Below are 27,280 nucleotides of genomic sequence, written 5' to 3'. Positions count from 1 at the left end.
TATGTGTGCATTAAGTGTTCCCATAAGAAGTCTAAACTGAATTTTGCAAATTTTTATTTAATTATAGACTTACATTTCGGGATGTATTAGGCCACCCACTGCGTGTGAGGGCGTTCTAGATTGCTCCCAAAGAGCTACTGGTTGCTTTGGGAAAACTTAGTTCTTGTCATCAACCTGATGAAGTTTACAGGAAATTTTCCTACAAAAATGACAGCAACAGCTCTACTCTGACTTCTCTATCTTACCTGATAATTTAATTTTAAAAACATGAAGTCTAGTATTTGAAATAACTTCTTGTTAGTGACAATATAAATATTTTTCATTTTTATTCAATATTTAAAGCAGGTGCTGTGACTGTTTGTTTGTGTATGAATGTGTGCACTTGTACACTGTGTAGAAAAATACTCAGCATTTATGTCTGCTGCATTCATTTAGTGTTCTCAAAAAACTCCTCGTATGTCTAGCCAAAACAGCATTTTACTGTAAACCTAATGCAGTGTGCTCATTTGTATGGGTTGCTGCAACTGGAATTTTTCAAATGCATAATGTGGTGGTCATGATAATGTGTTTACAGAGTGTAAAATTTGAGATTGAATTATGATTGCTAAAATAATTGATCATCAGGATTTGTGCTTTGCATAAGAAGAGTTCAAGAAAGCTGAATATTAAATAAACAGCATGTTGGATGAACAGCATTTGTCTTTACTCACAACTCATCAAAGAAACAAAAACTAAGAGAAGAGCATGTATTCTTATTGCCAATTACTGTCCAAGGAGGATAATGATACAATCTTTATGACCTGCTAGAACTGTATGCTTAAAATAAATTTCCCATTATATTCCTCTCAGTGTTAAAATACAGTCTTTCTACCAGCAGATAAGTTGTGCTAAAAATAAAACCAGAAAGGTCTCTCATACATGGTTTCTGGTTATTAAATAGTGTGCAGTCTCTACATTCCCTTCCCAGCAGGCTCTTCTGGTTTCTCCAAAGGCTTTGGGAGCTCCTGCAGGAACTCAAGGAGCTGGTAGATGCAGGGGGTAAATGAACAAAATTGAAGCCCTCTCCTTAGAAGTTCTCACCTGTTTTGGATCATATTGCAAATGAGTAGAAATGTATAGAATTTCTTTTTGTTTTAAACCAATATTTACACTGTATCTCTGACATCTGCAGTAGAGCACTCAGACATCCAATGTGATCTTCCTTTTGTGGGAATTTTATGTTCTGTGAGTAAAATTGTTAGAGAAATGGTTAGGATTTAGAGGTACAGATTTAATTTATAGGAGTCAATAGTGCATTCAGTATGTTTGATCAACCTGTAATCTGGGAGTGTAATCTTTTAGAGAAGCAGCCGAAGGGCTCTGTAGCGTGGGTGGGCCAGGGAGAAGAATGGAATAAACAGCTCTGGTCGGAGTGGAAAAGCACAGAGAGCCTCATGCCTTGTTTTGATGTGGTGCGTTTTCTGCTCCGAATAAAGAAATAATGCTGTCTCGGGGCCGGAGCCATCGACAGTGCAGTCGGTGGAAATCTTTTAGAAATGATGCATTAGTCTCACAGAGATGTTTACACCCCCGTGCCTTTGTTTTCCTGGAACACTGTGGTCTGGAAGTGTGGGAGCGATGCAGCTGCTGCAGAGCCAACAGGTTGCAGGGCTTTGGATGTGGCAGCAAAGACAGGGAATGTGTCTATCATGGCATAGGCAGGAGGAATACAGGACATACACACCCTCCACCTCCCCCCCCCCCTTTTTTTTTTTTTTATTCCCTTTGGCAGTTCTACCATCTCTAGTACATCTCTTTTGTATGCTAAAATGATCAAATTGGTAATGATCACTTTCTTGGGGTTTTTATAGTTTTTCTTGTTTCTTTTCCGTAAGGAGTCCTTCAGGGCTTCTAAAGATCTCATTTCTATTCTTGTGATAGCAGGTGCCTTTGATAATCTGTTTTTCTCTAGTCTTGATTATTCTTTTTCTGTGTTGTTTGTTTCTTCCTTTTGGCAATTACATCCTCAATTTTGGATTATTTTAGATTTCTATTGCTAAAATCAAAACATAGTCAGTAACCATCTTTCTGCATTTGCGGATTTATTTTTTTGGGCTGTGAGCCCCCTGCCCCTTTGGCATCCTGGTTGTCTGCATATGGTAATTTATATTGTCTCTTAGCTGCAAGATATTTTTTGTTCAGCAGATTATTCGTGTTTGTTTGCAGTCGATCATTTTTGTTTAATAGCATTTTCTATTCCATGGCACAGCAGTGTCCTAGGAGAAAAGGATTTTCTCCCAGTGCTCTAATGAGTTGTTTTCTTAGCTCTCCCAAATGGTGTCCCATTCTTAGAAACAGTCCAGTAAGTGTCCTTGTGGTGTGGATGTACATCAGGGTTTGGCAGATTCATTCTGCCTTGTTTGGAAATTTCTCAGGCACTGAACTGAATAAAACTGAATCCGACAGCAAGTTGATGGAGCCAGAGTGGCAATTAGATGCCAGTCCCGGCCTGCTGGATCCTTCTGTGCACACTCTGCTCAGGGACTCCAGTGACTGAGCTCAGATGCTTCACAGAAGGAATGACTCGGCAGAACATGAATCCCCAGTGTCTCCAGGAATGATCTGAAATGAGATTTCTGGTTCTATGATCTAAAGATTTTTTATTTTTTTTTTTTACAATTTCTCTGAGTGAAATCCGTCCAAAACTAGCAAAAAGGGTTGTATTTGCTGACCAAAGGGTGCTCCCCTCCTCCTTTGGCGTCTCCAACCAGTGATACTCAATGTAAAGGGAATTTTCAGAAAGCTCTTTAAAAATTAATAAGATTGGGGGGTGAAAAAGCCCAGAGATAAAGCTTCCTTTAAATCACATTCCTTTAATAAAAGTTTTTCTTGAAATGAGAATAACCTGAATACCAGCTAGAAACCAATTTTTGTCATATATTCTTTTTACCACATTCTCTCTTTGAAGATATGGGAGGTTTAGAAATTCTTGATTTATAACCTGTTTTGCTTGTTATATGAAGATCTGTTTGATTTATGTCAGTGTTTGCTACTATACAATTTAACATATTTTTTAAAAAAATAAAATTATTGATTTCTGCACCTTAGATTCTTATTTGTTGTATTGATCTTTCAGGGCCTTTAATGCTTTTGAAGTGTGTAAGACAGTGAAATATAAATTCAGAAGGGGTTTTCTGAGGTTTCTTTTTTTATAATGTGTATATTTTATATTATTATTGATTCCTCATTTGCCACTGTACAAATGGGAACAACTTTATTATTCTCCTGATGTTGCTTGTAGTTAAAATCAGCCCTCTTGTTCCAGTCACTGGTGTTTCTTACTGATGTTCCAGAAGGGATAGAGAGGAGGAAGTGCAAAAAAAACTTAGTTGTCCATGAGCTGAGATTTTCTGATCTCCAAAGTGAACTTCTGGGGAACCCTTGCCTGCAGAAGAAAGAGCAAGTGTGGCACTGCTGTGTGTGAATTACAGAAGTGAAGTGCAAAAAGCTTAGTTTTGATTACATAGTGAATACAAAAATAATTGCAGGCACAGTAAGATATGTGACTTTCTGTAGCAACTGCCCTCTTATTCTCTCCCTGTTTCTCAGGGTAGTTACTTGAAGATTGCTATATTCTGGATACACTTTTGTAGTTTATTTAAGTGTTTGCTGGTTTACAATTAAGTGATAAAGCTAAACTTAAAAACCCCTTACAAACAAACAAAAAACCACCAAAGCAACCCAGAACAGAGTAGTTAAATTTTCTTATTTGTTTGTTTGGTGCTTGCTGTTTTACCTCTGAAGGAGCACCAACAACCTCAGGATGTATGTCCTGCTAGGGTTTTCCTTGGATCTGTTGCCTGCCTTTGCTGCCCTATTCAAAATCTTTTTCTTTTGAAAGTATTGAACTGCTCTTTGAATATCAAGGCTGATTTTAGATGTTTCTTTAAGGAGGTCTTTCAAGCTTTAATTTACACCTTTGACTACTTAATACCAGAAGAAATGTCTGCAAGACCCAGGGTGGATCAAAGTGAAGACGATTTAATCAACAGGCAGAAGCCCTTGTTTGAAGTAATTGATTGTAATTTTGTTTTGGATTTAGAGAAATCAAACTTTGTCGAGAAAATAACTGTGCTGCAATCTATTAAAATGTTTGATTTGCTACTAGGATTGAGTTGTTGTAGTAAAAATGGTATTTATTTTGCTACTAGGATTGAGTTGTTGTAGTAAAAATGGTATTTATTTTGCTAATTAGGCTGATTTACTGCTTTGCTCCGCTTTTGTTAAAGTGCATAACCTTCATTTATACAGATTATTTAAATTTTTATGACTTTTTATGAAGTTGCAAGTTGATGAATAGCATGTTCCTTATTTATTGTGTCAAGCTGCATTTAGATGAATGCATGTATCTATTGCGCAAAATCTTCACTTGCTTTTCCTCTTGCAGTGTACTGGATAAAGAGGGGCTATTTATGTAGATTGTGCATTTAAAACTAGGAAAAACTACTACTATTTTAAAAGTAGTGAAACAAACTGATTTTGTTCTTCAGCATTTTGGAATTAGTAGGGGTTTGTCATCTTACAGATGGCAGATAAATTTCTTATCCTTGAATGTCCAGACTACATACAAGGCAGTGAAGTTAGTTGAATGCAAACTAGTTGGGGTATTAAAATTAATTTATATGCCACTGTGAAAGCTGACCACTTAACGGTTTTAAAACATGCTCTTTGTGAACACTGTCTGTGATTTCCAGCAGTTCCATCGGTGGTTTAGCTTTCTTCAAAATTTAATGTACTGCTTGAATATTTCATTTATCTGAAACTATTCTAGTGGTTTAAGTCAGATTTTGGTATAGTTTGCCAAGATCTTAAATTTAATTACAAGTTAAAATTTAAGCTCAGTCTCCACACAAGGTATAGCCACAGAAAACACCCTGGCCCTGAGGTGCTGTTCCTGCTGCTGGGGCTCAGCTGTGCCCAGCTTGGGGGTCAAGGCAGTGCCATCCCAGGCAGTGCAGAGCACATGGAGCAGTGTTTTCCTGAGTGCACTGGCTCTGTGTGTGGGTTTGGTTGGTTTGAAACACCAGGTTCAACTTCTTACTTGTCAGAGATGCAAGAGAGATGCTTGTGAATTAGTTTTGCTGCTTGGCTCTGGCCACTCGTTACTCTGTGGAAAGTGGAAGTAGCCGGGTCTGATTTCCTGTAACTTGGTGTTGCATCCCTGAGTTTTGAAGGCTTTCCTATGCTTCAAGGATCTCCTGTGTGGCTCAGTGCAGCCTTTCCTTTACAGAAATGTGTACCAGAGCACCCACACCTTCTCCTTCTGACTCAGCTGTTGTGGGGCATCAGTGAGACCCCTGGATTTCTCTTTTTCATATCTCGCTGATATCAACCAATGTCTTTTTATCTCAACCTTAAAATTATATTATCCAAGACAGACTGTGTAATTGTAAAAGCTTTGGTTTTATTGAGGAAATAATAATGCACATACCAAAGATGCTGCAGTGGGTTCTGTTGCCAGAACACTGACAATTTCAGTTAAAGAGTAACGAAAGACTTTTTTTTTATTTTTTTTTTTATAGAATTTTTTTGCAAAGGTTAAAAAACCCCAAAATAAACACTTTTAAAAAGAACAAACAAATGCTTCTGTGGTATTCCCTCTTCTTTTCTGCTGCCCTCATGCCATGACTGCCTGGTGAGGCAGTGGCACTGGGCTGGAGATGCAGCCCGTGCTGGAACTGGAGATCCTGCTACCAGTTCTCTTCAGGCACTGTCATTTAGTTTTGTTTTATTCTAATTGGTTAAAAGAATAAGCAGTGTGGTTTAAAATTTACTATGTGGTATCTGTAGGGGTTTGGATTTCAATCTTTGATAATTCTAATCGTATTTAATATTGATATCATGGAAGTGTCTGTGTTCCTTACCAGAATTTTTAAGTTTGCCATGCCTCAGGTCTGGCTTTTTGGTTCCTTCTGGCCATGAGTAACTCAGCTACTCATCTTGGGCAGTGCCCATAGCTTTTCTTTGCAAGAGGGTGTTGGAGATGCTCCTGTACGTGTCCAGGCTGTGAGCAACCACAAGTCCATCTGAATCCTGATAATTTCACTCAGATTATAGGGCAATAGCAAGGCCAGCGGTCTATTGGGAGGCTGAGGAAATGTCTGTCCTTTAAACTTGATTTTATATCATCGTTAATTCATAGTTACCAGTGAGAAATGATTAATCTAAAAGAGAAAAATAACCCCCCAGGAGGGTTTGGGTGGAGTGCCTCAGATAGGACTGCTGAAATGACCTCACCAGGTCAAGTCTTCTGGTGACTAAGGATGAGCAGACTATTTGGATCCTCAGTAGTATCTTTTTGGTTTGTTAATCAAAAGAAATGCAAATGTTGGCTTTAATGTTTTTGCAAGTACACCTCTCTCTCTAAAATGTGCCACGTGAGAGGTTTTTACGTGGAGAGTTCCACGTGAAATCACGTTGCCCCCTTGGCAGTGTCCTTACGTACTAGCAAAAGTGAAAAGCTGTTTCATTGCACCACGTTGCTGGAATCCAGGGCTATTTCCTTACCTTACCCTTTATGGCTCTCCCAGCATGTGCTGGGACAGTGGAATTTCACGCAGTGATGGGAGGCTTCATAGATCCCTGTCACTCATGTGTTACTAACACTTCACACTATTGTTACTTCTCTGGCATGAAACATTTGCACTTCCCTGTGGCTGAATACCTTCACCCACACTCATCTTTGCCCTGTGAGCCCATGGGTGGTCTCTGGCTGGTCCATGGAGCCAGTATCTTCAAAATTTGGTAAGAGTGCTTGGCAAGTGTCGTTTTGAGGACTGGCAATTGTCCAAGTCACTTAAGAATTTTGTAGTAAAGTCATTACATGCTGAAGTAATAAAAATTAACTTCATGTGTAGACTAAAATAAATGAACGTAGTTTCAAATCCATTTTTACGGCTTTATAGGAGGATATTATTAGGAACAACAAGATAAAACTAGTAAAGTTTTCTGAATCATTGCATTAACAAATTATTTAGGTAAAAATGCCCCAAGGAAATTATCTTAACTTGATAAAAGAACAAATAGTGCTAATTGCTCTTAAACTTGGAGTGTTTAGTCTGCAAATGTTGCTAGCAAAACTGCATCCTTTTTGTTTTTGTGGGAGAGGGCCAGTCAGTGTGTCTGTGGTGAGCACACCCAACCTGCTACAACAGTCCAGAAGGGTCAAATGGGACTTCTCTAAAAGGATGTCTAAAGCAGTGAAGTAGCAATATTCCTAGGAAAATATGGCAAGTGAATTTATTTCGGGGTAAAGCTGACGTGAAAAAAAGAAGTTAAATGGGTTAGAAGTGCTGGTGTTTGAGACATTTTTGAATTTCCAAGATTTTGCTTGTTCCTTAGGCAGTGATAAGAATGATAAGGCACAAGAAAAAGTCTGATAAATGATTGCAGCTGTAGAGTGTCATACAACAAAATATATATATACATTGAACCTTGTTTTTATCTGATCTGGTAAACAGTCTCTTCTGAAGCACAGCAGCTTGTAAACTTGGGTTGTTATTACTTGTGGCTGATGGAAGATGCATCATTATCGGGCTGCCAAGTTCTGTGCATTTATTACACTGTGCTGTATAGGTTCTGTGTATCTGTTAGTGCTAAATACATCATATTGTTCCATTTTAACATTTTTAAACATTCTGCCGCTGACTTGGAAAAGTGTGCTAAAAAGGCATTGTCAAAAAAACAGGGAAGAAAAGTCCTTGACTAGGTGTGACTAAGATAATACCTGCAATGTTCTGTTTGGAGATGAACCAGACCCTGATATTTGACGTCTCTGACACTGAGGGGAAATACTTTTGCCAGATGGAGTATTTTTGACAAATGTGTTTGATACTCCTCACCCCAGCATTCACCAGTTGTTTCCTTGGTTAACCAGTGTGTGTTAGCATGACCACAAAAGAAAACAGCAAAATCTACAGGCCTTCATTTTGTTCTCCATCGGTGAAAATAACTAAATATCTGTAGGTTCAAACTGAAAACAGAGGTGTAGCCTTTTTTAATTTTATTTTTAAAATTCATAAACATTCATCACTTTTATTTGTAGAAGTGAAAGCTGGGCTAGTTTGTGGATGCTTATTGAAGCTGTATCAGAGCAGCAGAAACCATTCATGGAGCAAGTAATTTCAGTGATGGTAGCTATCTGACATATCTTAAAATTAAGCTGTGGCTAAATTTTCTATCTTTCACAAGTTGAAAAATTAAGGAAGTTTTCCTTCTCAAAGACCAAGACCAGAGGACTTGAGTTTGTTACTTTCTCCAATCAGTCTAGTAGATCACATTGATAAATGTGAGTTGACTTAAAAAAAAAAAAAGAAAAGCTCCAAACCCACCGGTTTCATGAACCCTGACAGCAGTTACAAAGAATTCTGCAGGCGGCTGCAGAGGCAGAATTCTGTAAATGAAATTCCCAAATGGTGAAATCCTATCCCCAGCCTATTCTAGTTTGAACGAGATTTGCAGGATGCACAGCTCAGCCAGTTTCACATTCCTGGTGTGAAACAATCAAGATAAGAATCAAAAAGTAAAGAAAGGGAAAAGCCCTGTTAGATCAAACGCTATACACTAATCTTTCTCCTTAGGCAGAATTACTCCTTCCAGAGTCCTTACTACTCTTGCTTAAAATAACAGAGGCCCCATGGCACAGGCTGTTTCTCATGATCAGTCTTCAGCTGCATGATTTTGTTTTGGGCAAGTTTTTCCTGCTTATTTAAAATGTGTTTCCAGCTATCCAGTCTTCACTGGATAGACCTAAATCTTTTCTTGCCCTTGACATTTGCTCCTGTGAAATCGCCAGGTCTCTTCTGCTGCTCAGGGATGTTACATACCTGTACCTGAGACTGATCCCTTAACTAACATCAGCAGTATTTTTTCCACCTTTTTAACTGTTTGCAAAGGGGTGTAATAGGTTATCTAATCACACTTCCACTTGTTTGTAGGGTAAACACCTTCTGTGTGTTGCTCTACCTGTAATACATTAATTCAAAGGGGGTATAAGTTGAGCTATACAGCTGCAATGACCACAGGAAATTCAATAGAAAATATTTCCAGTGAAACAAAAACACTGACTTCACTCATTTTGGCAACAAATTGTGTTTGCTTAGAGTTTTTTGCCCTCTTTTTTAGTAGGGAGAAACCTCTTCAGTAGGAAGACCCAACACAATTGAAGTGTTAATTAATGTAGTGAACAGTATTTTTTAGAAAAAGCTTTTTTTTTATAATTTCAGAATGAACCACCTAGGTCTGTTGGGCGGTACATAGTTTATTAGCTCCACTCTGTACATGTAGTTAAGCCCTCTTTACTGCTTAGGAGAGACTTGAATAAGGGCACTGTTAGGTTTTTACCAATTGATCATAGCCTAGTGACGATCTTTGTGAGACCTCTCTACTGTGGTTTCATTTCCTGATGCTCATCAGATCTTTTGAATATGTTGTCACTGATGAAATAAATATATGTTTGCCTTGGTTATGCTTAAGTCCTGCTGTTAATCATCCCTCCAAACCCCCCCCCAAACAAAAAAAAAAACCCACAAAAAATCAAAAGCAAAGAACAAGCAGGATTATTATATTAGTTTAATGGTACTGTTGATTAATGACTTTAGTCCATTTATTTAATAAATGTTTTTCTCCTTGACCATAGTGCTAAAGTAAATATTTTGCTATGTTTCTCTGTACTGTAAGCTCCTTATTCTTTGGAACAGGTTTCAGTGTGTCCTACTCCATGTACAAGTCTAATATTGATGCAACTATTTTGCTATTCAGTCAGTGTGACAGATAAACAGCTCTAGTGTGTAAATGGTTTGAAAAGACAACAGAATAATAGATACATATTTTATACAGTTAAAGTCTCTGTTGTTTCTGGTGTGACTCATACCTTGTACCTCATTCCATGTTTGCTGTGAGCTTTTTGTGCTGGGATGCCCACTGCCATCCAAGGCACCAGGCATCCCTTGGAAACAGATGTATTTTGATGATGGAGCTGTAAGGCAGTGCTGTTCCCGCATTTCTTCCCTTTCAGGAGTGTGTTCCCTCTTCCTCTCTTGAGCCAGTTCTGTCCTCTTCTGACCCTGCAGTGGGACGCTTCAGGAGCTGAGTGGCAGAGAGCTACTATTTTTTTTTTTAGAGGAAAGGAAATGTTGAGGGCACCCAACTGGCAGAGGGTAGATGGGGGGTACCGGGGTCTCCCCTTGCAATAGCAATTAGGTCTTGTCGAGGAGTGACTTGAGCATAAAACTAAACCAAAACCTTCAGATGAGCCACACCTCTGAGCTCTTATGGACACTAGCCAGCTGATTTGAGAACAAGTGTGCTGTCCCTCTGCTTTCCATGTTTTCAGCCCCTGCTGCAGGGATGTCCTACCTGCTTGTGAGGCAGGAAAGCTTTTCATGGTAATGAGAGGCACAGGCTTTTTTCCTACACCCTCATCTGCAATTTGTTACAGCTCAGTAGCTGCTGTGTAAGAGTAAGTTGTCCTTTTAGCAGGGATGGCTGGATGTGCATGAACAAGGGCAGCCCTCACGGGTAGGTTTTAACTCCTTGTGAGTCAGAGCCCTCACATAAGGATGCAAATTACCCTGCTGGAGAAATGAGAAGGGCAGAGGCAAGAGGTTTGTAGGAATGATAATGTTGTCCTACTGATGGGAGGTGGTGGAGATTTGGAAAAAGGGAAAATATCTTTGTGTTGCTTGGTCTTGGACAACTTGTCTGCTGCTTAGTTATGGGGTTTACCTGTACAGAAGTAAGTTAATCTGATGGTTATTTGTGTGAAACGATCACCAAGGCACAGTATTTCTATAGAAAGGTGTTGCTACTGTGTAAGTATATTGTGCTTCAGATGTCATTCAGTTTTCAAAAGTTCCTGGCAAAATGAGAGGGGACTGTAAGCAGAAGTGCAGCAGCTTTTGATTGCCAGTATTTTGGAAAAAAAAAAAGAAATTATTTCTTGATATGTTCTATGTATCATTTCAGGGCAATCAGTGTTACCTTTCTTGGCAGAGTGAGAGGCTTATGTTTTTCTCTGGCTTTGCACAAAGTAATAATAGTAATAATAATTTTAGGAAGAATCTGGAACACATTATAAACACCTTATTTTAGTGGAGCTGCATCTCAGGAACATCTGGAGTACATGAGCCCAAGCTCCACCACAGGCTTTACTTCTGACCTCTGGTATGACTAAAAGTTTTCAGAAAAATGTTTTCATACCTGTGGATTTTTAAGTGCTTTTGAGTATTAAAAGTAACTCATAATTTTGAGGGCGATTTTAAAAGAATTCTTGGATCCTAACTCTTCAGCCTGTGCTATTGCTTTCACATGCCCAATATCACAAGTAAGGTGGATTTTTTTTTTTAGAACATTTTGGAATACGTTTTGTTTTTTAAACCCGATACTTTGCTGCGAGGACAAATATCCTGCGAGGCACTCCTGCAGCGGGCAGACAGAAAGCAACCAGCCTTCCTACTGTGTTCCCAGAGAGGGAGAGAGCCACAACTTCCACACCACTGGGTGTACTCGATGTTCAGGGTCAGTGGCCACAGTGGGACGACTTGAGCTTGTTGACGTCGAACCCGTCTGCAAACACCCGAGTCTTGCAGCAGAACCCAAGTCCTGCTGCACTGTTTCAATGTCCTCAGCAGTCCTTAGCTTGGCTTGACAAAAATGTAGATGGAGCTTTTACACTGAAAGAATTGACTTCTGGGTGCCCAAAAAAGTAAGGGTGGTAGCTCTTCTGATACTGAGGGAAACACAGCCAGGGCTTGAATGATGGTTACATTAATTGGGGTTGAAAATAACATGATATTGTCACATCCTCTTCTTATTTTGGGAGATTTCTTTATTTAAACATTTTGAGCCCAGTTCCAAATGTGATGTGTCCGTAAAACATGTATCCCACCTCCCCTAATAGTTTAAGCTCTTGTGCTTTTGTCCCACTCTAATGGTTCCTGATGCTTGCCATAATCTACCTATGTTCCTCTGCAAGGGCATCATGAATCCCAAAGCAGAGGAATATATTGCTCTGAAAACACAGTATCTGTTTAAAGGCACAGACGGGGCAGGCACTGTTAGAAGCAGCAGGGAAAGGGAAGAAGGTGATTTTCCCAGGGAAGCGGTTTGAGCTTTGTTCCATATCCCCGCATTGGAGACCAATCTAAAAGTCTCGGCAACCTTGGAACTATCAGTTCCCTACAAACATATTTCTGTGTTGACAAAAGGAGGTGCTCTCTCTGTTCAGCTGTGAAGGCTCATCTGAGTTAACAGGCTCTACGTGGGAAAGGGAAGGGTTGTCACCGAGCAGCACGGCTGAGTTGATTTAGCAACCTGTAGCAGGCTGGATTACTGTTGTGGGAAACATGGCTCTTCTGACCTCGAGGGAAGGGAATGGGGAAAACAAATCTGATTTTTTTCTTTTTGTCTCTGTCAAAATATTTTTGTCTCTGTCTTGGTTCAGTTTTTAGGTGTGTATTTGAAATCTGTAATAAACATAGAGAGAGACAGAGTGGCCCCTAAATGCTACACATTAGATTTTTTTTTTTTCTTTTAAGAGAGAGAAAAATTTTTTTCTCTTTCCAATTTGAGGTGAGTCTGCTGAGAGCACTCAGGTTGACAGGCTGTTTTCTCTGATTAATCTTGCAGTGATGAATTTAAATTTAAAACTCAGTTCTAGAACAAAATCACAAAAAAAATTATTTGTCAGTATGCTGCTGTTATTATCAGTATGTCACTAGTCAATCATCATGTCTGCTATTTTCAGAAAGAAAACCCCACAAATTGGAAACTACCTGGAATTTTCACAGGTGGGCTGCCATCCTGCAGGTAGCAGTCTGTGAAGGTGGGGTTTTTTAACTGCTCCAGAGGCCAGAATCCCTTCATGTAACACTCAGTGCTTTGAGTAATAACTGTTTATACCCTTTCCCGGTCTAGACTGGGTTTAACTTCATTCTCTAGGATCCTTTAACTTACAGTTTATGTGAATTGGATTACTTACTAATGAATTTCATTTAAATGCCTTGCAAGTGAAATGGTGCTGCAGCACCGCTCGCCCTCCTCCATCCCGGTGGTACCAGCTGATTGGTATTGACAAGATTACTGGGCTGCGTTATGGGTTTTTAATGGAGCTGGCTAAGTTGGTTTCCTCTCCAGCAGCTCAGCTTCTTTCCCTTTCAGTGGGCTGTGAGCTGTTTTCTGTGATTGCCTCAATTTTTTGACTGTTACAGAAACTGGTGTTTGAACTTGTGTATAGCTGCTACAGTATTCCTTTGCTCTGCTCTGATTTGTCCTGTGTTTCTCACTGCACAGTGAATCCTGTTTCTGTGCGCTTCTGAAGAGTGATTCCTATGTATGAATGATCTTTTCTCCAGAACAGTGCTGTCTGCTTACCCAGTTCTTATTTCTTTATCTCCTCAGATACCTTGCTTTGTTTTGATTGTTGGCTTACATACGTCCTCAGACAGACAGGTGGTTGTTCTTTGAAAGAATACTTCTGATATGTGGAAAGCTGGGCAACTTTAATGTGATATGAATGTACAAGTTAAACATTTCACCTTTGAAACATCCAGAAAGTCAGCTTACATCGGGTTTTTCTATATTTCTGATGTAATAAAGGTAAAAGACGGAAAAAAGATCTGGAAATAAAAGTTTCTCAGTTGACAGAGAAAAGCTGTTTCAGACAGAGCTTAGGAATATGGGTGGATATGTCTCTGGGCAGGTCTTGGATACTTTCAGTGCTCATTGATGAGGCTTCTTGTAAAATAAGATGCCCCTCTCCATCGGAGCACACTCCCGGTTCTGTGCCACTCCCTGCTCCCAGAAAGAACTGTTGGAGCAGTCTGTGGGTGTTATTTTGTCACTAGGATCCCTATTGCTACCTCCTACTTGCAAGTAATGACAGTTTTTCACAATGTCTTGTGTGTGGTGCTGATTCCTCCCCCCCACAATTATATGTATTTGTTTCTCCTGAATTTTCTGACTTGGTATTTGTCTCAGTTCAGCTTCACTGTTAGATCTGAAAAGCAGATGTTATTGTAGACATGCTAAATTGCTTAAAAAAATTGCCATACCTTGCTGTGGAACTGTGATTAAAAGAAGTAGCTTTGTTTTTCTCTTGTTTATGTTCCAAGCATGGCAGTGGTATAATCACTGCTAGTTTTGTGTGTGCCTGTTAACCAAATGAAAGGAAGGATTCAATGGAGTGATTAGTTTTCAATTTAGGCTTTTAAAATTATTGTCTGATGCTTTTTACAGCCTAGTTACTGAGGGGACTATCCAGGATTTAGTTATTTTTAATTCTATTTTGATTGGGACGCTTTTTCCAGATACTGAATCCAGATAAAAGCTGGATACTTGAGGATAATTTAGAAGAAAAGATACCGTGTCCTTAGAAGGCTTTTGTAATTCACAAAGCACAACATCTAGTGACTAAATTTGTTGTTAGGGCTCAAATAGCACCAAAATCTCAGAAAGTAGTATAAACAGTGTGATCCTAAGAGGATTAGAAGAGAAACACAAGTGCACAAGTTCACAGGGGGAACAGGAACAATTCAAAGCTCGCGCAAAAATCGCGGGTTTAGCCATGGCACAAACCCCATGTAATGGCTGGAGAGGAGAAAGTAGCTTGAATGGTGGCCTTTCTGGAAGAAAATGGATAAACATTTTCGCAATAGCTTGTAGAGAAATCTTTGCTTTGAACTGATTATGTTTAGAAGCAGGTAAGGAATAACATCAGTGTACATCTGAGCTACGTGTTTATAACCGTATTTGTCACTGTGTGGTTCCAGGGTTGTTTTTATCTGTGGTTTCCTTTGTACCACACGATTATTACTTGGTTGATAGCAGCAGACCAGCCTGTGCTATCAGCATGGATTGTTATTTGCCTCTTTGGTGTGTTAGTTTTTGGCCCTGCAGGTGGGAACTGCCTGTCTCGTGCAACCTGTTTGCCTCAACCTCTGTGTGCAAGCTCTGGCCTCGAGTTTATGGCCTCAGGATGCTCTTTAGGAGGAGATGATGTGTGGTGTTGTACTGAGTGTTTGGGCACAGTGTCACAGAGGGACATGGGCATTAAGTGTACCATTCTGTGCAGAAAGAGCTGGTGTGGGCAAGGCTGGTGAGTGCTGGCTGTGAGCAGGTCACTGCACACATGGCAAAATCTTCTTTCTTGTTGAGGGGAGCAATCTTCAGGCCACGTTGAGTGTGTTAGTCATCAGGCAGCGGTGAACTGTTCCCAGCCTCTCCAAGATGAAGGATCTGAACTCACAAGCTACTGTGCATTCCCCAGGTGTGCTTTATCAACTTCAAGGGCATCTGGTGGATTATTTTTAAGTGTCACATAGTGTAGCAGTTACTGCACCTGGGCACCTGTTTAAATCACCATAACAGGTCAGAATATAAAGGCAAGAGATAGTCTAAAATCAATAAATTATAACTGTCACCTGCACTGTTTCAAGGTGCATGCCAAAATCCAATAGGTTAAATTTGGAAAGAAAAAAAGCTGCTGATGAGGCATTTGTACTCAGCACTTGATTCTGAAGAAGGACATCGCAGTGTTTTCTAAATGTTTACGTGTCATTTCAAGCGCCCTTATTTAAAACTGGAGCTTACAACCAATTAACATTGAGTGAGGAATGAAGTGAAGTCAGTGAGCCCTTTCTTTTCTCATTCTCTGCTCTCTTGAGTCTTTGCTTCCAGCTTCTTTCCGTGTCACTGCCCTGTTAGATATAAAGCGAAGGACAAGAAGCCTCTTCCACAGATCAGGCGGAAAGGTTTCCGTCTCTGGCTCTGATGATAAGTACTGCACTGAAGATTGCACAAGGGCAAAGAGGTGTTGGAAGGAGACAGTTTGGGCAGCATGTACCAAAGAAGGCCTTTTTTCATTGATGAAAATGGTTTATGTTTGTGCAATCATCCTTTTATTTACGTTTGCCGTGTCCCTTCCCAAATGAAATAACCCAAACCAAGCGTCTCACTCGGAACAGGGCAGCAGGGCCCTCCTCTGCCTTTCTCTGCACACAGCTTTTATAATGATCGAGACTGTTTTTCAAAATAATATTGGTTGATTAGTTGGCGTTTTGTTCAGTTTTTAAGGAAAATTCTTTTTATAAGCAAGTAATGTTTTAATGGGGTCTGCGGAGCAAGGTGTTAAAACTTTCTCTCTGGTCTGCAGCTCTGGCTGTGGAAAAAGCAGACTTTCTGAGTGGCCTTGCATAGGATACTGTGCCACTTGAGGAACAGAGTTTTCCTCAGTCTATTTACATAATTTCTGCCGCCCCAGTACAACTAAGCAAGGAAATAAGAGCATGTTTGCAAATTCTTTCAATTCCCAGCATTCCTCAGCATCCTCTGCAGTGCCTCTTGCTTGCACTGTGAAGGTGACGTTTCTGCCTGCTGTGTGGGATCTTCTAAGAATAAAGTAAGCCCAAATGCTGCAGGTTGGTTTTTTTTTTTTTGGCTGGGTCCAAGAATGGCTCTATAATAATTTATTTCCTACTTGTTGAGCTTGAAAATTGTACCTGAGAACCTCGTGTTGATCATGAGCCCCAAATCCCATAGTTATTCTTTAGTCACAGTAAAAGTTTTTTAGCACAGGTTACAGATGCTTTGTAAAGAGTTTAATCTAAAAATAGTCTGATAATACTTTATTAGTCACCCATGTCCATCTGTCACCCTTCCTGCTCTTTGAGTGGGCGATTAGATTATGTCCTAAAGAAAAGTCGTCTGGCAAGTATTTGTGTGAAGGGCAGTCGCTCAGGAATATTAGTGTGAATAGAAATCATTTGTCATTGCTGAATATAAAAATGGATGTTGCAGTGGATGGACATCAGAATCTGTTTGCTTATACTGAACTATTTCATTCTTAGATGCATAAAATTATTATTGACATGCAGTAAGAATTACTGAAATGTAGGAGAGCGTGGATTTGTTTGGATTATATTTTTGTTGGGGTTATGAACGTGGGCAAGATTTCTCTTGAATATTGCACTAGGAAGATTTCTATTATGTACATGTTGTCAAATATTGGCAGCAATTATTATGAGCTTTTTTTTAATTACTGAGGTCACTGTTGGAGTTGGTAACTGTCTGGGCACATGGGTACACCTCTTGTACATAAACAGAGTTATTTAGCGCAAGGTGTGTTCGAAAAGCAGATTTATTTTTCTTTTACTGCTTCACAGTGGATGTAACCATTTTGGAAGTCAAACCACTGGAATGTTGATTTTTGTTTGGGGCTTTTTGGAGTGTTTAGGTGTTGGTAGCTGAGGTTTATTTCCAGAAGAAATTTGGCATGGGCAGAAGATACTGTCAGTTGCCTAGTTGCCTTCCCGAAGCTTCTGCCGGAGAGTTAAGGCAAAATCCAGACATCAGGATTTTTTCTACCCGGGTTGTTTTGTTTGTGTGTGCTCCTGCTGAATGGGTGCGACCGTCTAGAGGTCTAATGGTGCAAGTGTTCATTCACCAGGCTTGTTTGTTCAAAGGTCTGTGTTTCAGGCTCCCCGCAGGAGCCGATGTGTGATGTGGGGAGCGACAGGATATGCAAAACCCCAGCTCTGTGTGCTGTGCTCTGCTCTGCTCCAGGCTGTGCAAACTCAGTGGTAACCACTCAGCAACCTGAACAGAGCAGGCTGCAAGGCCCATATTTGATAACATTTTATTGTGTGTTAACACCACCATTTTCAAAATAATAAATATTAATGCGTCCTCTTTCCTCTCCTTGTTTCCTTGTCAGCATCACCCTTCTGTGGCAAGAGGCGCCTGAAAGGAAAACTTCTGCATATCAATGCACTGCCAATGGTAAGTACCTTTTTAACTGACTAAAGGTGGTGTGGTTCCTTCCTGCTCACGTGCCATTAGCAGACTTGTATTGCAAATAGTATTTTTTAGAATAATTACTTTTTAGCACACAAGTGCTAATTGTAATTTTTTTGAAGAACGTCTGGACCTTTATGCTGTTTGACAGAAACGTTACAGTTGCACCTGGTTTTTATCCTGTGGAAAGTAGGGCAGCGTGTTAATTCTGAAGCGAGAAGTGTGACTTGACAATAACATGGCTCATCCTGTTGGTAGCTGGTGTTGCTTCCTCTTTTGGCCAAAAGCCTGTTTGGGGAGAGCTGTAGCTGAGCTAAGTGTTCTGTTGCCCCCACTTGGGTGCTCTCTGCAGTTTGTTTCAATGTTAAACAGCTTCTCCTATTAAAAAAAAAAAACAACTCTACAGTGTAAGGTGTAATTTGCTTCAGGCCATTTGTCAGTGCGAGACCAGTGAGGTTAAAATCTTAGCTTCTGTAGGAAGGGGATTGGTTGGTGCAATCTTCTTTTTCCATCTCTGGGATGTTAGTCAGTGTTACAGACTATTGGAAGTTCATATTTTCAGATTGTCTTCGTGGTTTGCTGGTGCTTCCTGGTAGTTGTGCATATGGAAAGCAGAGGTGAGGTCTGAAGGGAAGGACTGGAACTTACTGCTTCAGCTTTGATCAAATTATCTTTTTTCAGCAGTCTTGGGTTCTTGTGTTGTCACAGTTGAGGTGTACAAGAATGGTAACTGCAGCCTAAAGAAATAAATGGATAAAATGCCAGCCTGAGTTTTATATTTGAAGCATCTCTAGATCATTATGCTCAGTACAGAAGTCAAAGGGATGATATTTCAAACCACTTGCTTTGAAACCTGAATTTTGGATCTGAGAGCTGTTTCCTTTGGTTTGTGTGTGGGCATAGGTCTAAGGAATATGTAAATAGCCACTGTCTTTGCCCTGTGAGGAAAATGACACTCCAGGAGAGTTTGCTTGGCTGTAACTTCTTTACTTTGAAATGCAGTAAGCAATTCTTTTCACTCCCAGAGATGACATGGAGTGAAATGTAATATATTTGGCACTAAGTAAAGCAAATACCCGCCTGAAATCAGCAGATTTGCACCAAATGTGTATGTCATTTAATAGTCTGATTTTTAGGCTCAGAGTTGATAATGTACAGAGTTTGTATTGATTTGGGATGAATTTCAGCTGGTGGAAACATTTGTTGAGTGAGAAAGCATCGTATTTACATGGTCACTTAACCTGGTATTTCAGCTTCTCAAACCTGAAATGAGCAGTGTTCTCAGCCTTTTCTAGTATTGCTAAACCTTCACTGTTGTTGTTGACCTTTTTCCAGCAAAAAGCCACTCTGATTTCTTTTTATTTTGTAGTAGCTGAGTGCTATTTTAGTTATGATTTAGGATACCGATCTGTATTACTGCTTCTCTTAAAAACATGACTCATTTCATATTAACCTAGTCCTTATACTTCATAAAATTTTAAAATACTGAGAGACTGTACTTGAAATGTTGCTGCATTTTGTCCTAATTTTCCCCCTACAAATTATATTAGAAATTCAGAATTGCTCAGTCCCCAGGGCATGGTAGTTGTTACAGTGATCATAAAATATGCCCAACTGTTACTTGTAGTGAAATGCTCTTTTCTTTAAGGGTTGTTTTTGTGCTATAAGTTATTGTATTTTATTATTTGAGAGATTTCTAAACAGTTACTCACCTCTAATTAACTTTGAAATAGTTTGAATTTACATCCAAGAGACAAGCGAGACACATTCTTCATCACTCCAAAAGTAATCATAACTTCATCAGTATAGTAGAAAAGGCTTTTATAGGTTCTTATTATGATATTTTTTTCTCTGATGTGTGTAAACAAAGTGTGGGCCAGAGTTTGCTGAAAAAAGCAGTTTGTGTACATCTCCCAAACAGGACTTGGTTTAGCTTGGCTGCCCATGTTCAACACATGTATTTGAATAAGAAATTAATTTCTGATTCCCTTGAGAAATGATAGTAGCATTTTGGATCATTTTTTAATCCTGATTGTCAGTTCCATTTCTCAATAGTAAAAAAAAATAGTAAAACAATTTACACATCCTCTTTTTTTTTTCTTAGATTTTCTATTTTAGAGGTAATTAAAAGAAGCTTATTTTTTGCATGATATATGATACGTAACTGGTAACTAAATAGGGTAAAATTCCAGTTACTCCTTAAAAATACATTGTAGTTGTTGGCAATTTTTTAAAAAATAAAATATTTATATTGTGATATAGCCTCCTAAAAGAGGATATGGCTGTGTCCAGTGGGTGTAAGTTCTCTTTCCCATTCTTCCAGTCAGCTTTAACGTTCCTCACTGACTCAAAAGAAAGATGCAAAGGCTTAACGAAAAAGACCTGTTAAGTGCAGGAAAATAAGTGTATAATGCTACTTTTTCGAAGATTTCGAAGGTTCATTTAGAGACTGATAATTGGGTACTTAATCCACAGTCACAAGGATTAATGGATGCGTTGGAAATGAATATTTAAAGCCTTGGTCTAAGCAAAAGATGATGTCAGGATTTCAGCAAAGGCTTTAGCAAGTAAATTTTCTTAAGTGATGGATCAGGTAGCTTGCCCAAGAGAGGTTTTCCATCATACCTTGCAAGGCTTCTCTTGTGAATTTTGGAAGCAAAATAGTTTGTCTTTCTGTCTTCTACAAGTTACTGAAGCAGGTCTCTGTGTGTGCATAAATTTGTGTGGCAATAGGAGTGTGCTTATCTGTGCATGTATCTATGCAGGCACATATATGTATATCTCAATATATATAAAGGACTGTGCAAAACCCAGAAACTTAGAGAAAGGTGGGAGGTACAGTTTGAGGCTCTTACATGACAGGTTGCTATGATGAGTTTAATTTTGCATCCAAAAATGGCTGTGAAGGAATCAAACAAACAAGGCAACACGGTGGCCTTCTGAGAGGCATCCTGGAAAACACTGTGCCTGGGTTCTTAGCTCCATCTTTTACTACACGGGTGGTTTGTCAAACATCAGCACCCTCATCGGTTGAAAAGGTCTCATGCAGAAAAGAATAGGGGATGTTATTGTTTATTACAAGCTGCCACAGGCCAAGTCTGAGGATAAGCAGTGAGCCTGTGTTACTTATTCTCCAGGAAACCGGTGTCATCAAAAGCTAATGCATGTCCACATAATCTTGTGGGCAATACAGACTAAGTGATTTGAATCCATTCTTTTTAATGCTGTCTGCTTTTAGGTGAAGCCATCACAGTGTGTTTTGAAGGTGTGACACACCTGTTGTTTGTTACATCAACTGTTCCTGTCTGTAAGAGATGTTATAGAACAACTCTGCAGGCGCTAAATCTCTTGGGCCGGGAAATTCCATGGGTGCAACATTTCAATGTAGTTATCTACCCAGTGTGTTTAGCCCAGAAACAGCAGGAGTGCTTGGAGGAGATGGGGAGGATAAGTCACTCCAAAGAAAAAAGGCGTTCAGTGAAGGGATTGGAAGATGTCTCCAAAAATTCCCCCAAGACTGCAGCAAGATTTTTTGCTTTGAACCCCTCTATGGTGCCTTTAGGTTGTCCTGTGACCCTACCACTCCTTAGAAGAGAGCTGAAGGAATAAATGAATATTAGCCTGTGGTTCTCCAGCAGCTAAACCCATCTAAATGCTGATCTATCTGCCATTAACCTTCTGCCAGTCCATTATGTTAAAATGGTTTCATGTAGAGGAAGACAAATGAGGGAGAGGGCAGGAGCCTGCACCCAGAACTGGAGGGGTTTGGTGTGGAAGTTTTGCCTCTGCTGACAGCTGCCAAGGACAGCTTGAGGTCTGTGCCACCAGCTCCAAGGTTTTTGCACTGGAATTGCAAAATTGGCTTTGTTTCAAGAGGAGCTGAGTGGCATCTCTCCAGTGTAAGTATATACGACGGAGTATCTGGAGATGGGCAGAACTTTGTAAGGTGGTAGAGCTGAAGGTCAGTTGTGATTATACTGAGCACAGGGACCCCTGCTTTCAAGAGTTTATGAAACTTGACAGTGCTGAAGATGTTGGCCTCAAGAGCCTTGAATAATGGCTTAAAAATAAATAACCCTGCAAGACTAAGGCCCTTATTCTATGAAATACAAATGCATGTGCATACATGTAACTTTGAATGTAGGAGTAGTTGTTTTGAGATATAAATAAGGAGCGCTCACATGCATAAAGCTAATCAGGCTTGAAAGCACTTTGAACAGTAGGGCCTGAAACTGCCCATGAAATTTATTGTTGAGGCTGTTGGTTGTACAGTTTATGGAGTGCAGCTTTAAAAGGGGAAAAAAAATATGTATTTCTAGCAGTTTCTAAAATAGTCTAAAATAAGTGACAACATGAAATTTTAGACTGTTCTGCTCCTTCTGAAATTAGTGGATGCTATTACCAATGAAGGAATGTGAAGTGCAATGTATTTTGTCTGATAATTTGTTATGGTTGAGAAATTATATTTCAAAATGTTTATACATCAGTTCTATTTATTTGACCAGCATGAATTAGTTCATCTATTGGTTTATGTGTGGAAGAGGAAATGCTAATAATGTGATACAAAAGAAAAATTGTGTCGTGTGGTAGGGTGCATACTGTGATAAGCATTAAAAATTGTATGTATATTGTATTCTGAACCATTTTTGAAAGGGTTTTTGAAATGTCTGTTTCTTTATAGAAAGCAAGTTAAACACATTAGCAAGATCCCTATCTGATTCAGAAGGAAAACACCCCTTTTCCCCTTTTTCTGCCATTAAAGTTCATCATGAAATGAGTCAACTAAACTCAAAATGAACGTCCTTAAAAAATTAAGAAGTGGTGGCTCCATTTTGAAGTAACATTTGTCAGAGAACTTTCTCTGCTGGTTCTCTAAGCATTTTACAGTTCAGAAGTAAGCTTTGACTAAGAATTCTCGGCAGAATCATAAATATATAATTATCTAAGCAGCCGGGATTATTTAGCCCCTGGCAGGTGCCCAGTGCCGTGCAAGAGCAGAGGGAACTGGGCCAGTATCTCAAGCTCTATGGGAACATCCTCTAAAATAGGATAAGGGCCATTGGCTGTTCCTTGTCTACTGCCATTCATACATTTTAAATCTTAAATGTACCTGAAAAGAGGCCTCTTCTGCTGCAATGGCTTGTCTTCTCTTACAGCTGGTTTACTCTGTTTTTTTCCTTGTTGTGTTCCTCTTGCTTCACCTCTCCTGCCTTGGGTTTTTTCTGTCTTTACTGCTTTATACTGGTTTTGTTCAATAGATAATGGCAGCAATAGTAGTGCAGTTAGCATTAGATTATATCTTACTTGATCAGTGTGCCATCTGCTTTAGAGGAGAGGGAGATTTTATGTTTCTGCTCTGGGTTCACTGCCATATGCCCGTGGTGAAGTCGTGTAACCTGAAATGACCCTTTTCCTGCTCTATTATATTGAAAGAATTAGAAATACAGCGTAAAATCTTCTCAACATTGACTAAGTTTGTTGTGTAGTTAAAAAATTGGACTGCATATCATAGGTGTGCATGAAGTAGGATGTTGTAGAGAAAACCCAAGGACAGGCTCTTTTGTGTCCCAGCACATTACTGTTGCCATCTGGAGAAGAGCAAGGCTTGTTTCACAGAAGACTGTGCTAATGTGTCACTTGTACCATCAGGCCTTGATCCTGGTTTCCTTCTTGTCAACAGAAAGTTGTTGTAAGTTCAAGTTAACAAAGGTGAAAGCTGCCCTTAGTCTCAGCAGTGCTGATGCTGGGAGATAATGGATATTGCTGCAAAACAACAGGAAGTCTGCAGGCTGTGGGGAATGACAGTAGTGATACTGATTTTTATTTACTTAGGAGAAGCTGAGACCTTTGGTGACCTGGTCAATAAAGACCAGGGACCTTGTGTTTTCAGGGCCATCAACAGGGATGGCAGGTCCGGAAGCTGTATTTGGATGCCAAGTCTCCAGTTCACCAAATTAACAGAAACAGAAATTGTAATCAGTGGGTTATTGCACCCATATTTGTAAATAAAAGTCATGTGTGGTGTTCTTATTGTAATTTAGTGAACAAATACAAGAAACTATTCAAGACAAGGGATCTGAATAATTGGAGGGGGTGATACCGAGCATATGTATGTAGGATCAGCATCCATGAGTTTAATACTCATGGAGGGTGTTGGTGTCAAATGTGAGCCGCACTTGGAATCTTTGTCCTCATTAATGGTATTCATGAAATCTTCCCCTTTCACTTAATTTCTTTTGGCTGTAGATGGACCATATTTTATTAAGGTCTACATGTGTTTTGATGATGTTTTATGATCTGTTCAGGCATTTGACAGCTGTTTTTAGAAAAAGATAAGCCTAGTAGCGTAGGTCAAGTTAAAGTCCATCATAACAATATGAAAGGGAGAGGATTTCAATAAACTGGCAAATGAGCTCTTACAAAATCAGCCATTTCACTCTTGTAACTTGTTTTCTCTATTAGCTTAGTTGACATGTTTTGTGAAAACAGCTATGCACTTCTGGTAAAGAGCATACAGCAAGTCAGATAATATATATATATGATGGACTGTGAAGAAATGATTTTAAGTGTATGCTTATTAATGAACTCGGTGGTTAAAATGAACAGGGGGCAGATCAACAATCAGAGCAGATTCTTTTTTCATGAATAAAAGAAACAAATTTAAAAGTATCAGGTACATAACACACAAATTAAGGGAAAAAATAGATGGTCAAAGGTTAAAGAGGGAATGAAAACACAAGTTTTATGGTCACAAGATCAAATGAGGCATTAGTTAATTTTCCTTTTTTTGGTGCAGTTCAGTGGGAGTTCAAGTAATTCAACCGAGTGATTGAACTGGAACAGAAAAGAGTGCCAGAAAAACTGGTTGCTAATAACATAAACAGAAAAAATAATCAAATGAACTTAAGACTTCATGTCAGCATTTCACATTAAAATGCATTTGAAAAGGCTAGAATTCCATCCTAGTTCATGGAACCTGATTTACATAGAAAACAAATTTGTAACAGCTATTCTTGCAACAGCTGATAAATTATTCTACTAATGAGCCGTCAGAATGGATTTAACCAACAAGTGGCTGAGGCTCAGAAGGTGTTTTCTGAAGACTGACCATCTGGGAAATGGGAAGTAAGTTGAGGAGTAGGTGAGGATATTTGAGCCCTTACCTTTGAACTGTGAGGAGGTCACTTAATTACGTAAATTGCAAATGGAAACCACATTAGGGATGCTGGGGTTTTGCTCTACATAAAAGATAAAATACATTGTATTATTTCCTACCACTGGCACCCCTGAGGTGATGTTCTGCTCTTTAGCCAAGATCATTGCTGCCTTTTCTCATACACATTTCATTCTTTTTGTGATAAGCAAGTAACTAGTATGTTTTTGAGTTCATGACTGTGAATGCAGCTTAGAAGAGATTGTTGGCATACCTTTCCACTGGCCTAATTCCTAGCTTCTTTTATATTTAACTTCTTCTAAAAACAAAATCCTTTTGTGCTGAACCGTTCAATTTTGGTTATCACGAAGATATTCCCTGTGCTGTTGCAGTTCATGAGATTCCTGGTTGAAAGTCCACCCCAGTGGATGGGCAGACTCTGGGCTGTTGTGGAGCAAAGTTGCTTTCACTGACCCATCCAGTTTTGTTTTACCATTCTCTTTGCTGAAGCTGACTGAAGTTTCTCAGCATATCGGCAGGATAAATACAGGAACAAGCATTCCCTCTTTTTTTGGTGTTTTTTTTGGTGGTTTTTTTTTTTAAGGTTGGGGGTTTTTTTTGTTGTTGTTATTTTTTTTTACTCACACATGCTGTGATTGTCTCCATGGTGGTCCGTATGTTTCAATTGAATTTCCTTTTCATAATAACACAAAGTAAATAAAATCTCAGTTTTTGTCTTGCAATATGCCCATGTAGAGGCAGTTGCAGGGATTGCCCCAGTGATGTTGGCTTGGACTCGGACTGCCCCTGTTAAAGCTTCTCATTTTCGTCAGGCTGCTTTTCAGTCATCTGCAGTCAGATGTGGGTTGTAGCATAATTGGAAGAAGATCAAGTGTTACATGGCATAGCATAACTGTCATCCTCTGAAATGTCTTAGTCCTGGGGTCCCTGTGTCTATAGTTCTTGGGAGCTCTGGTGTTGGGTCGTGAGGGAACTGGGAACATGGGACAAAAACTGTCACCTGGGAGAAAACAGTATAATTAATGTGAACATTTTACTTCAGCAAATTCAGAAGCACGTAAGTCTTGGACTCATTTTTTGTCTGATTTGGAAAGCAGTTTAATCTGTTATGTAAATCTTTAAATTTATGCTTCGAAAAGGAGTGTTACATGCGTAAATTCTAAAGCATTCCAAAGAGAACTTGTGGCATCTATACATAGCAAACCTATGGAAAAAAATACTCATTTTTGGGGTTCCTAAGGTTCTGTTGTTACCCCAAGATAGATGTGGGACTTTTTGCATAATGGATGAGTGGAGAAACATAGGGAAAGGCAAAGCTTGAGCAGAGTTTTACTAGAAGCGCCAAGTTACAGCTGTGGTGGGTGACATCAACTTAAAAAGATGTCAACTATGCAGGACTCATAAGTTAGGAACCTCTCTGCTTGCTTTTGAAGAAAAGGCATTGCAGCTTAAGCCAAGTCAATTGTTCCACATATTTTTGTGACTTGTAACTCATCCGGTGGAAAATCCACAGTGGTTTGTAGGCACAGTGCTCTGAGTAGGGAAAGGAGCTTGGGGATTCCAGGAGGAGATCTAGGTCACAGAGTAACACACTTGCTTCCTTATTTTCTTGCCCTGGCAGCATGTCATTTGTGTTCTAAACAGTGCTATATCCACAGGAATCTTCCACCAGAAAATTAATGTGTGTCAGAGAAGTCATATATTTAAAAACAAAATAAATCTAGCCTTGCCTCGCATATCTCTTCTGGCTACAGTCATGAAAATTGCCTAGGGGTCAACTGAAAGGGCCTGTTTGGGAAGTGAGTGAAGTCACAGCCCTTCCTTGGGTGGTTTGTGGGAGCTGAGTGTAAGTTAGGACCATTTGGAGGATAATGCTGTGGCTCGTTTATAGTGCTGCACACTGTGTCAGAGTTGAGGCAGCACAGTGTGATCTTACCATGGGCATGGTTTTAGAGGGCTTGAAGAGCAGTTTCGTGGCCATCTCAACTTTGAATTCAGTGTGCTCTAGAGCCCCTCTGCCAGCATACGTTGAAATCCTGCGATAAGAGTGCTATAATTAGGAAGCTCAGTTGGAGAACAGGGTGAAGGAAACACTTGCATTCCTTAAGTACAGTGGATTTGTCAAAAGGAAAAGTGTACTGTGATTCACTGTGTATTCCAGAGAAGAATTTCATGATATGTGTCTCGAGTTAAATGAAAAGAGCAGGAATATACTGAAAGGGGGAGGAGGACAATTCTGTTTTAAGAGGTGAATGCCAGAAAATCCTCCAAAATCGA

At 39.5% G+C, this 27,280-nt stretch overlaps 1 protein-coding gene across 2 annotated transcripts in view; it reads left to right on the top strand.

Moving 5' to 3' along the window:
- Window positions 1–27,280, top strand: part of TBL1XR1 (TBL1X/Y related 1) — a 110,179-nt gene that overhangs the window by 30,837 nt on the left and 52,062 nt on the right. For both annotated transcript variants that reach the window (XM_064665879.1, XM_064665878.1), the window contains exon 2: window positions 17,750–17,814. The gene's annotated coding sequence lies outside the window, so the exon portion shown is untranslated. The remainder of the gene's footprint in view (window positions 1–17,749; window positions 17,815–27,280) is intronic.

This window comes from Pseudopipra pipra, chromosome 10, assembly GCF_036250125.1.
Source record: "Pseudopipra pipra isolate bDixPip1 chromosome 10, bDixPip1.hap1, whole genome shotgun sequence".
NCBI classification, from domain to species: Eukaryota; Metazoa; Chordata; class Aves; order Passeriformes; family Pipridae; genus Pseudopipra; species Pseudopipra pipra.
This window is presented reverse-complemented; position numbering and strand designations above follow the sequence as displayed.